Source organism: Astyanax mexicanus, chromosome 8 (assembly GCF_023375975.1).
Source record: "Astyanax mexicanus isolate ESR-SI-001 chromosome 8, AstMex3_surface, whole genome shotgun sequence".
Lineage (NCBI taxonomy): Eukaryota > Metazoa > Chordata > Actinopteri > Characiformes > Acestrorhamphidae > Astyanax > Astyanax mexicanus.
In genome coordinates this window covers 17,560,718-17,571,920 of record NC_064415.1, presented here as the reverse complement: position 1 = coordinate 17,571,920, position 11,203 = coordinate 17,560,718, and the positions used below count along the sequence as shown (strand labels likewise).

At 38.4% G+C, this 11,203-nt stretch overlaps 1 protein-coding gene and 2 long non-coding RNA genes across 11 annotated transcripts in view; 1 reads left to right on the top strand and 2 right to left on the bottom strand.

Moving 5' to 3' along the window:
• The window catches only part of LOC103029930 (E3 ubiquitin-protein ligase TRIM39-like), a 54,774-nt gene that overhangs the window by 18,185 nt on the left and 25,386 nt on the right, over positions 1 to 11,203 (top strand). The window lies entirely within an intron of this gene.
• On the bottom strand, positions 241 to 503 carry LOC125803810 (uncharacterized). The gene is made up of 2 exons (XR_007440177.1): positions 450 to 503; positions 241 to 362 (listed from the first exon to the last, which is right to left on the bottom strand). It is a non-coding gene; the product is annotated as an uncharacterized LOC125803810 (long non-coding RNA).
• On the bottom strand, positions 2,137 to 3,204 carry LOC125803809 (uncharacterized). Its single transcript, XR_007440176.1, has 3 exons — positions 2,821 to 3,204; positions 2,318 to 2,443; positions 2,137 to 2,229 (listed from the first exon to the last, which is right to left on the bottom strand). It is a non-coding gene; the product is annotated as an uncharacterized LOC125803809 (long non-coding RNA).

Below are 11,203 nucleotides of genomic sequence, written 5' to 3'. Positions count from 1 at the left end.
GATTGTTAAAATGCTTAGACAGTCCTTTTAGTACCTCTGTCTTTGGCAGGACAGGACCAGCTCTGCAAGCTTCCCCGACCCATGCAGCAAATGCTGAATAGCCTAGTTCTTTGCAGAATGGGTTTTTTGATCTTGTGCCTATAAATATGGAAAAACATCACAGTACACCTTGAAATTAAATAAACACAAGGAAAAATATTTCCTTTGTTTCAATTTTACATTTTGAAAAAATTACAGTAGTGTACCATCACAGAACCCGGCAGCAATGAGCTGTTTTTCGAGTTGTTCCCATTGGTCTGTAATGTTCACTGAAAGATCGCTTGCTTGAATGTTTTCTGCAGATGGTCTTTTCAGGAGATTTACTACACAGTTAGAATAAAAAAGTATTTTAATAAATATGCATTTAAATGTATTGTTAACACTGGAAATAAATAAGTAATACTACCAACCAGGTAAATCAAAGGCCACTTTCCAGTTTGCATCTGCGATCAGCACGGGAGGATAGTGGCCACATCGGTTACAGGAAAAGTTGTAACTGTAATTAGTCATTGCTGAGAAGTGAAAGAATGCTTTTCTAATGGTGTTGTGGTGGATGTTTGTTTCCATGTGGTCCTCCATCATTGATAAGAACCGTCCTATTGCTGTATTGTTCTAATTTAAGAAAGATGGCAATGATTATGCTTGATATTTAAAACGTAACATATTCTTTTGAACAACAATTTACGGAAATCACAACTTACACAGTAATATACAATAACTTTAAATGTTTAACTTGCCTTTATTGCTGTAGTAAGCATTGAACATAGCGGTATGCTTAGCAGGACTCTGTTGTTGAAATTGTGGTAACCCAAACTATATTCCTGGAACCTGACCTGACCTTGACAGACTGGACAATGTTTCACAGCTACCGTAACTCCTGATTAAAAAACCAAATCAGTTACATGTCTGAAAATAGCATAGATTTTAACTTAATATATTTACCTTTAACTACTGATATTTAACACAAAATGTACCTCTTTTGACACTGTACAATCCATACACAGTAGCATTTGTGGTTATGACAGTGGAACTTGACAAGTCAGGAGGTGTTGGACCTGGGCAGTATGGGCAAACTTTCTCCACTGGCTCAAACTTCTCTGGTATCTGTTTGAATTCTTGCTTCAGCTCTGGTGGCAAAACTTCGGGAATTCTTTTATGTTCCCAGAGATAATTTGTCATTGCCACAATCTGTTCTTTGGTGAAGTCTGAGCCCAGCCTATCCAAACTTTCAGTGATCACACTGTCACTCTCACTATCACTAGTGCTTCTTTCCTCAATTAGAAGCTCCTTCTTTGACTGGAAAAGCCACCACATAGCCAAATATATATGTGTGCAGCGGTGATCCTTTTTAGAGCAGCTACACTGACATGACCATTTTCCCATTATTTTGTCAAATGTAACTCTTGTTCTGCCAAAAAGACTCCAGGCATTCTTTTGTCCAGTAAAAACAGAAAAATAAACATGCCGGCCTGAATAACCATATTCCTCGTAGAAGACAGGGAACACTGTGCATGCTCCTTCTTTTGTGGCTTGTGCGTGTATGTCCATGCATTCTTTTTCTCTTTCCAAAGAAATAAGGCCTTTTGTCCACCATAGACTTAACTGAATGGATTTGTAATGTAGCAGGTTCTTTGTAAGGAGAGGCAAATGCAACTCTGCTCAAGTGTTCACATTCAACACCTGGCTTTCCACTGATATTTGCCAATGCCATGAAATCTCTGCAGTCATCCACTTCACAGCCTATTACTTCCGATGTTGTGGATTTGCATAAGTGTATCGGAACTCTCTGTCCTCTTGTGTTTTTTGCAGTGAGAAAAATGCCTTTCTCTACATCCACACAAAAAATAGGCTCTGGGTTTACATTATGCCGCTGACGTTCATGCCTTCTCAGATTTGCACTACTTGCAAATGTACCTTTACAGTACTGGCAAATAAATTTTCCAGCAGTATCTTTGGATTCTGAAGCTTCTGGAATTACTTCAACTACAAAAGGGGTGACAAAGCATAATCCTGTTATTGCTAGCAAAGTACTATTTGCATTAACAATGCAAATAATTTCAATAGTATGTTTGATGTGAATTGCACATGTTCCACAACAATTTGTTTGGGTACGTTAAACAATAATTTAAAAGACAAAAAGGTAAAGCATATATATACCTTGATTAGCACCTTTTTCACCAACAACACACCCTGTAAATAAAAGCAACATTGGTACATTTTTACAAGCTAATATATAATAGAAATTTGTCAAGCTGAAATAATTTAGTGGGCCAGTTACCATGCTTTTCCAGGTGGACTTTAAAGTTAGGTTGTCTGGCAATCAGTTTTCCACATTTTGGACAGTGCCAGTGACTTCGATTTCCATCTTTCCCTTCCTTACACAGACACGGTATTGTAAATTTCTCTGTTAAAAAAATACAATTTCAAGTAGTTAGGAGATAAATTAAACTGTTTTCTAAAAGATAATTTGCTTTTACTCGTGTTGGTTTTAATGTTAATCTGTATTTCATTATTTTGTTTGCAATGGACTGTTGTATTTTGAATGCTAATTATGCTTTAAGGCAAGACCAATTTATGTCATCTTGAGTATTTTAAACTATAAATTTAAATGAACCAGATATTTTTTTAAAAAGTGGTCTGCTTCTGTATATTACGGTATAATAAGCATTATGCTCATAATACTGGCCTAAAATAAACCCCACATGACTGCACAAGGTTACTTATTTAATAACCCATCAAAATGCAACCAAAAAAGTAAAAGAAAGCAAATTAATTGCTTACCTTTTCCATCTTCTTTGAAATAAATAGCATATCTAATATGCCGCTGTTTCAAATGTTTCAGTGAACCACTCGTAGTTGTGCGGCAATACCTGCACTCATCTCCAATCGGTATTTCGTCCACCGAGGTAAACTCGTACCCCTGAACTCCTAAAGTAAACGTCAAGCAACATGATACATCTACAACAATATTGTAATAACATAACTTTGTTTAATAAGTGTTGAATAACTAATTGCCACGTCTGCATTGTATAATTTGATACAATCTGCTTCATTAGGTCTACATAACTGGGCTAATCCGTACGCACTTAAAAAATTACATATTTTTAAACACGATACATGATTACAAATGTTTGCTCACCTGACATTTGTTACCGTGATACACTTAAAAAGTTCCGCAGGCCAACTAAAGAGCTCTGCATGCCAGTAGGTTAGTTCCACAGGCCACTGAAAAAGCTCTGCAGGCCAGTAGGTGGTTGTCGCGAGACAGTAGGTGTGTGTCGCGAGACAGTAGGTGGGTGTCGCGAGACAGTAGGGGAGTGTCGCGAGACAGTAGGTGGGTGTCGCGGAACAGTAGGTGAGTGTCGCGGAACAGTAGGTGAGTGTCGCGTGACAGTAGCAACAGGACAGGGACAGTTTTTGCTCCTACTGCCTCTCGTATTTTGACCGCACGGTGAACGCTATTGGTGGGTGTGTAAAGCGGGACATTTAAAGACCATGAACGCTGGAACTACTGCTGGAATATGTACTGCTGATGTCAGACCAATAAATGGATTGGTATATCCAACGTTTTAAAGGTATGGACTTTGTTATAATACCCGCTACAGCGAGTCAAACCGCTATCGCCAGCTCTTCTTCTAATTGTGGTGGCTTAAGTCATTTTAGTTCGTTTTGTTTAAAAGGTCACCACATATTTAAGTCAAAATACTGACTAACGTTACTAGAATTGGATGCATGGTTGACACAGAACACGAAATAGAAGTTAAAAGTGTATTTGCAAAGTTTCAGGGTTTGTGTACTGAAGCAAAAGAAGCACATAAGTCTTTAATGGGTATATTACCTGATGAGGAAAAGGAAAAACATGACATGGTTTAAAGCAAAAATGCTGAGTGTAAATGAGTTTTCTGCTGGGGTGATTAAATGGCTGTCACTTTCAAAAGGTAGAACTGGTGAGAATTCTGACAAAGAAGTATGTCCAAAACAGGTTGTGTTGGGTCAAAACATTGAAATTCAGGGTAAAGAGCTTGATCTAAATGATGGTGTTAATCCTGATGACAGTATTTCTAATATTGAAACAAGGGTTTCTAATAACAGCTCTAGCCAAAAAGACAGCCAATCCAGTTCTAGATCAAAAAGATCTAACCACTCTTCTATACTGTTTGCACGTCTCCAAGCTGAGGCAGAAAGAGCAGCACTTGTTGCTTGTGCTGCATCTCTAAAGGAAAAGCACACTCTGGAGGAGCAAGCTGAGGTGCTGAGGAGGAAAAGGGAACAAATGGAGCTTGATGCAGAGTTGGCCGCTTCTACTGCTAAACTGTCTGTGTTAAAAACATATGAAGCATCAAGTGTCATTTCAGATGGAATGGAGTCCTATTTTGAAAAACAAACCAAACAAAAGTCAGTCTCCTTAACAAAAGCCACCGAGGAAAATCCAAATCCTTCTACAAGACAAAAGGTTAAAAGTCTTCTTAATTTTGATGCATTGGGTTCGCAACAAGTAACACAAGATGACACTGGAGGTGGTCAGAGTGAACTTCAGAAAAGAGAGTCAGAAAGACATGTCAATAAAACAGTTATTGCAAAGACGCCACAATCCCAAGAACTACATTATCAATTACCAAGAGGAGACTCACAAGGCCATGGTCATGAACCGATCATACGGCCTAGGAGATCACAATTGCAAGGAGAACAATCCCAACCAAATGTCCAGAACAACAATGAGAATGCCACCTTAAACTTACTTCAAAGACAAAATGACATAGCAGAATTGCTAATACAACAGCATAACTCTCATCTTCTTCCCCCAAGAGACGTACCAATCTTTGAAGGTGATCCTCTGCAATACAGAACATTTATTAAAGCCTTTGAATATTGTGTGGAGGAAAAAACAATTAACAAAGGCGATTGTCTGTACTTTCTGGAACGGTACACTAGAGGGCAGCCACGTGCATTAATACGTAGCTGCCAGCATATGGCTCCTGAAAGAGGGTACTTAACAGCTAAAAGTTTACTTCAACAGCATTTTGGAAATGATGCTAAAGTCACATCTGCATATTTGGAAAAAATGCACAACTGGGCAGTGGTAAAACCAGAAGATGTGAAGGCTCTTCAAGCTTATGCACTCTTTTTGCGGGAATGTTGTAATGCAATGTCTGATTTGCAATACATGCATGAACTGGACATGCCAGCAAATATGAAAACAATTATAATGAAGCTTCCCTACAAATTAAGAGATAAATGGAGAGTCCACGCATGTAGCCTCATGGAAAAGCATAGAAGCCGGACACAATTCAGTGACATTGTTGTGTTCATTGAACGTGAAGTGAAAATAGTGTCTGACCCAATATTTGGTGATATTCAGAATACCCAAACTGGACCAAACAGCAAACCTGTAAACAAAGGAAACTTACAATTCAAACCCAAACTTAAAGGAGACAGTTTTGCTACTACTGTGACAACCATTAGCAAGCCTGTATGGAAAACACCCAGACAAACAAAAATTCAACAAAATCTGCCAGAGAACAACTGCATGTTTTGCACACGGAACCATGCATTGAAGCATTGTGCACAACTGAAAAAAATGAAACACAGGGAAAAGATTTCCTTTCTAAAAGAAAAAGGGATTTGTTTTGGTTGCTTATGCAGTGGGCATGTAAGCAAGGATTGCAATAGGCGCTTAACTTGTGAAATTTGTGACCAGAAACATCCAACTATTCTTCATATACATCTCAAATTTAAGGCGGATAAAGCTGTCAACACGTACAGTGAAATGGTCAATGATCCCGCATTGGATACCGCACTTGTTTCTGCACAAGCATGTGATCATACAGGGGCCGGGAAAAGTCATGGAATTTTATCCATCCTACCAGTCCAAGTAAAATCTAAAAAGGGAGACAAAGTCATTCAGACCTATGCATTCTTGGATCCAGGTAGTACATCTACCTTTTGCTCTGAAAGCTTAATGTCAAAGTTGAATTTGAATGGAAGGAAAACAAAGATCTGTTTATTAACGATGAGTCCAAAGACAACAGTTTCTAGTTATGTTGTGAATGGATTAGAGATTTCTGGACTTTATGGTAAACAGTTTTATGATCTTCCTGAAGTCTATTCACAAAAGAAAATGCCTGTGAACACAGCCAACATTATCAAAAGGAAGGATTTGGCTAAATGGCCTTATTTAGATGGCATTTCCATTCCTCACATTCAGGCTGATGTTGAGCTATTGATTGGTACCAATGCTTCTATGCTGCTTGAACCATGGGAAGTGGTAAACAGTCATGGGGAAGGACCATATGCTGTAAGGACCCTATTGGGGTGGGTTCTTAATGGATCACTGGGAGAAGGTCACAGTAAGCCTCCTGATGATGAAGATTGTCCAACTCTTAGTGTAAACAGGATTTCTGTAGAAACATTGGAACAAATGCTGAAAACTCAGTATGAACATGACTTTAATGAAAGGGCATCAGAAGACAAAGAGGAGATGTCAAGAGAGGATCTGAAATTCATGGAAATTATGAACGAATCAGTGACGCTTAAAGATGGACATTACATTTTAAAACTACCCTTCAAAATGAACAATGTTGTCATGCCAAACAATTTCTGTGTTGCCCAACAGCGCATTTCAGGATTGAAAAGAAAGTTTGAGAAACATGAGATGTTCCATCAAGAATATACAAAGTACCTTAGGGAACTTTATTCAAAATGGTTATGCTGAGCAGGTACCCCAGGATCAACAAGAGCGGTCTGATGGTAAACTTTGGTACATTCCTCATCACGGGGTGTTCCATCCTCGAAAGGGAACATTACGTGTTGTATTTGACTGTGGTGCTGAATTCAGGAACACATCCTTAAACAAACAACTTCTACAAGGTCCCAATCTTACCAGTTCTTTGTTGGGTGTTCTGCTAAGATTCAGACAAGATCAAGTTGCATTCATGACTGATGTACAATCAATGTTTCATCAAGTTAAAGTTGCTGAAAATGAGACAGACTTTCTTCGGTTTCTATGGTGGCCTGATGGTGACATTACTCGAGAAATTGCACAATATAGGATGACCGTGCATCTGTTTGGAGCAGTGTCCTCTCCGAGCTGTGCCTGCTATGCTCTTAGAAAGACAGCAGAAGACAACAAACACATGTTTCCAACCGAGGTCATTGATAGCGTCCACAATAACTTTTATGTTGATGTTTTTTTGGAAAGTCTTCCATCTCAACACGAAGCTATCCAAATGGTTAAAGATCTTGCTGCACTTTGCCATAAAGGTGGCTTCCATTTAACACAATGGATTAGCAACAATCGTGAGGTTTTACAAACCATTCCAGAAAAGGATAGATCTAAAAACCTGAGGGAACTGAATTTAGATCGGGATGAACTGCCCATTGAAAGAGCTCTTGGACTTTATTGGTGTGTCCAGACAGACACCTTTTAAGTTCAAAATGATGGAAAAGGAGCGACCGCATACTAGACGTGGAATTTTATCAGTGGTGAGCTCAGTTTACGACCCTTTGGGATTTCTTGTTCCTGTAACACTTCCAGCCAAACTCATGTTACAGGAGCTGTGCAGAAAGAACTATGGCTGGGATGATCAAATTCCCCAAAGCCTCGAACAACAGTGGATAAAGTGGCTAACAGATCTTCAACAAGTAAACGCATTCAAAGTTGACAGATGCATCAAGGCACAGGACTTTGAACAACTTGATCATGCTCAATTGCATCACTTCTCAGATGCCAGCGAAAATGGCTATGGAACAGTAACGTATCTTCGACTACAAAATCAAAATAATGTACATGTTTCTTTTCTGCTTGGCAAATCAAGAGTGGCACCTCTCAAACAAATTACCATTCCTCGATTAGAGCTTACTGCTGCTGTCCTGGCTGTTCGAATAGATAAGATGCTTAGAACAGAACTGCAGCTTCCACTTGATGATTCTTGTTTTTGGACTGATAGTACTTCAGTTCTTAAATACATAAAAAAATGAAGAAAAAAGGTTTCGTACATTTGTAGCCAACAGAGTATCAACCATTCGAGAAATAACAGACATCACACAGTGGAGATACATCCATACCACCCAGAATCCTGCAGATGATGCTTCTAGGGGGTTGAAAGTGGGGAAGTTAATCACAAACAAACGATGGTTAAAAGGTCCAGACTTTCTGAGGACAACAAAGGAGGAGTGGCCAGAAGTCAATTTGGATTGTTGCATTGCTCCTGAAGATCCAGAGCTCAAAAGGGAGCACAAAATAAATGCTGTGATTATTGAAACAAATGTAACTAGCCAACTGATTGAATATTTTTCTGATTGGAAGAGGCTAAAAATTGCAGTTGCATGGATGCTGAAACTAAAGCATATCTTAATGGAATTGAGCAAGAAAAGGAAAGAACTGTTGAAATCGTCAAATCGACCCTGTAATATTGAACTGGAAATGAAAAGGATCAAAGCTGCATTAGGACCCCAAAGCTTGTCAACAGAGGATCTAACTGAAGCAGAAAATGCAGTCATTCGTTTCTCTCAGTTTGAAAAATTTGCCAATGAAATTGTCGCACTGTCCTCAGGAAAATATGAGGTGAGAAAGGACAGCACTATCCATCGATTGAATCCGGTTCTAGAGCACGAATTGTTGAGAGTTGGTGGAAGATTGTGTAATGCAGCAATGCCTGAAGAGATTAAACATCCCATAATTTTATCTAAAGACCAACATGTTTCCAAGCTTATTCTAAAGCATATACATGAACAGGTCGGTCATGGTGGAAGAAACCAGGTTCTTTCCAAATTACGTGAGAAATATTGGATAACGCATGCCAATGCCGCAACAAAAAAAAATCCTATCCAATTGTGGCTTGTGTAGAAGATTCAAGGGAAGGCTGGGTCAGCAAAAAATGGCCGATTTACCTGTAGAAAGGTTGGTTCCTGATCTTCCTCCATTTACTAATGTTGGAGTTAATTACTTTGGACCATTTGAAGTAAAACGAGGACGCTCCTTTGTAAAACGATATGGTGTTTTCACATGCATGGCCAGTAGAGCCATTCATTTAGAAGTAGCATATTCTTTGGATACAAATGCATGTATTAATGCCATTTGAAGATTCATTTGTAGAAGAGGACAAGTCTCCCACTTGAGATCAGACAATGGAACCAATTTTACTGGTGCAGAAAGGGAATTAAAGGAAGCACTTGCAGCTTTAAACTATGATAAAATACAGAAGACCTTTCTGCAGGAAGGAATCAAATGGAGTTTTAATGCACCTGCTGCCTCTCATCATGGTGGTGTATGGGAGCGAATCATTAGGATGGTGAGAAAGATCCTTACATCACTTTTGCATCAGCAGAATTTAGATGATGAAGGCCTACATACAGTTTTGTGTGAGGTGGAAGCGATAATCAATGATCGCCCAATCACTACCCAGATAGCCACCGAGTGCTGGCCCAGAATTGGGCCTTAGCTGGTTTCTGACTGTCCTCAAAGCTGGCCCAGAACCGGCCACCGGACTCGGCCCAGTGTCTTTTTGAACGTAGGACCAGGACTGGACCTTATTCGGTTTCTGGCTCCTCAAAGCTGGCTGGGAGTCGGTCACCGGACTCGGCCCAGTGTCTTTTTGAATGTGGGGCCAGGTCTGGGCCTTATTCAGTTTCTGACTGTTCTGGAAGCTGGCTGAGATTCGGTCACCGGACTCGGCCCAGTGTCTTTTTGAACGTAGGACCAGGACTGGACCTTATTCGGTTTCTGGCTCCTCAAAGCTGGCTGGGAGTCGGTCACCGGACTCGGCCCAGTGTCTTTTTGAATGTGGGGCCAGGTCTGGGCCTTATTCAGTTTCTGACTGTTCTGGAAGCTGGCTGAGATTCGGTCACCGGACTCGGCCCAGTGTCTTTTTGAACGTAGGACCAGGATTGGGCCTTACTCGGTTTCTGACTCCTCAAAGCTGGCTGAGATTCGGTCACCGGACTCGGTCCAGTGTCTTTTTGAACGTAGGACCAGGTCTGGGCCTTTTCCGGTTTCTGACTCCTTGAAGCTGGCTGAGATTCAGTCACCGGACTCGGTCCAGTGCCCAACATTGGGCTGAATAGAGTAAGCAAACTGCTTGTAACTGAAGGTACTTTGTCTTTTACTGTTGGTGAATTTGTTTTCTAAGAACTAGGAGATTCAGGAACCTACAATGTTATTCCTACTACTACAAGCTACAAGCTATTTGTACATAAAATTTACGTAAATAACCACTTCGTACATCAGTACATCAATATGATTATTATATTATTATATTATATTATATATATTATATATTATTATAGGAAACACTAATAAGGAACTTACCATTGGTTTAAATAAAGTATTTTGTTTACTCAATTAGTGTTAATGAGAAAAAAAAGCTCAAAGAAAGACATAAAACAAAGACTTATATTAAATTTATGTTTAATTCATAAATTTTACATATTAAAAAAAAGGAAAAAAAAGAAAATAGAAACAGAATACAATTTGCAAATCTGAATCGAATTGTGGGATTCCCAAAGATTCACAGCCCTACTCTGTACTATGAATAACATTGGTTTAATAGGTTTAAGGTTAAAGGTTTGGCACCTGTGGACTTCTTGTTACTTTTTACCGTATTTATTTTTATTTGCATCTGTTTTAATGCATGGTACCTTTGCTATGTAAAACTCTCTTAATATTGAGATAATTGGTTTTAAGAAAATTGCATCGACCTAAAACATTTTCACAGTAATGTACATACACACATACTGTATAGGTTTTTGTGTGTGTTTGATCTGTACTATGGAGGACCAAAAATGACATAAGTATAAATTAATAAATGCACATATTAATGTAGAAATACATAAATATAGACATAAATAAATGAATAAATAAATACATGTTGAAATAAATAAATAAATATATAAATAAATGAACATATACATGAATGAATAAATAAATAAATAAATACACGGATAAGTATTTGCATAGGTAAATAAATAAATTAATAAATACATTTCTTATTTATTTATACATTTATTTATATATTAATGTGCATTTATTTATTTATTTATTTATTCCTTTATTTATTTCACCATTTCTACATTTATTCATTTATTTATTTCAACATTTCTACATTTATTTATTCATTTATTTTCACATTTCTTCATTTATTTATTTCCACATTTCTTCATTTATTTA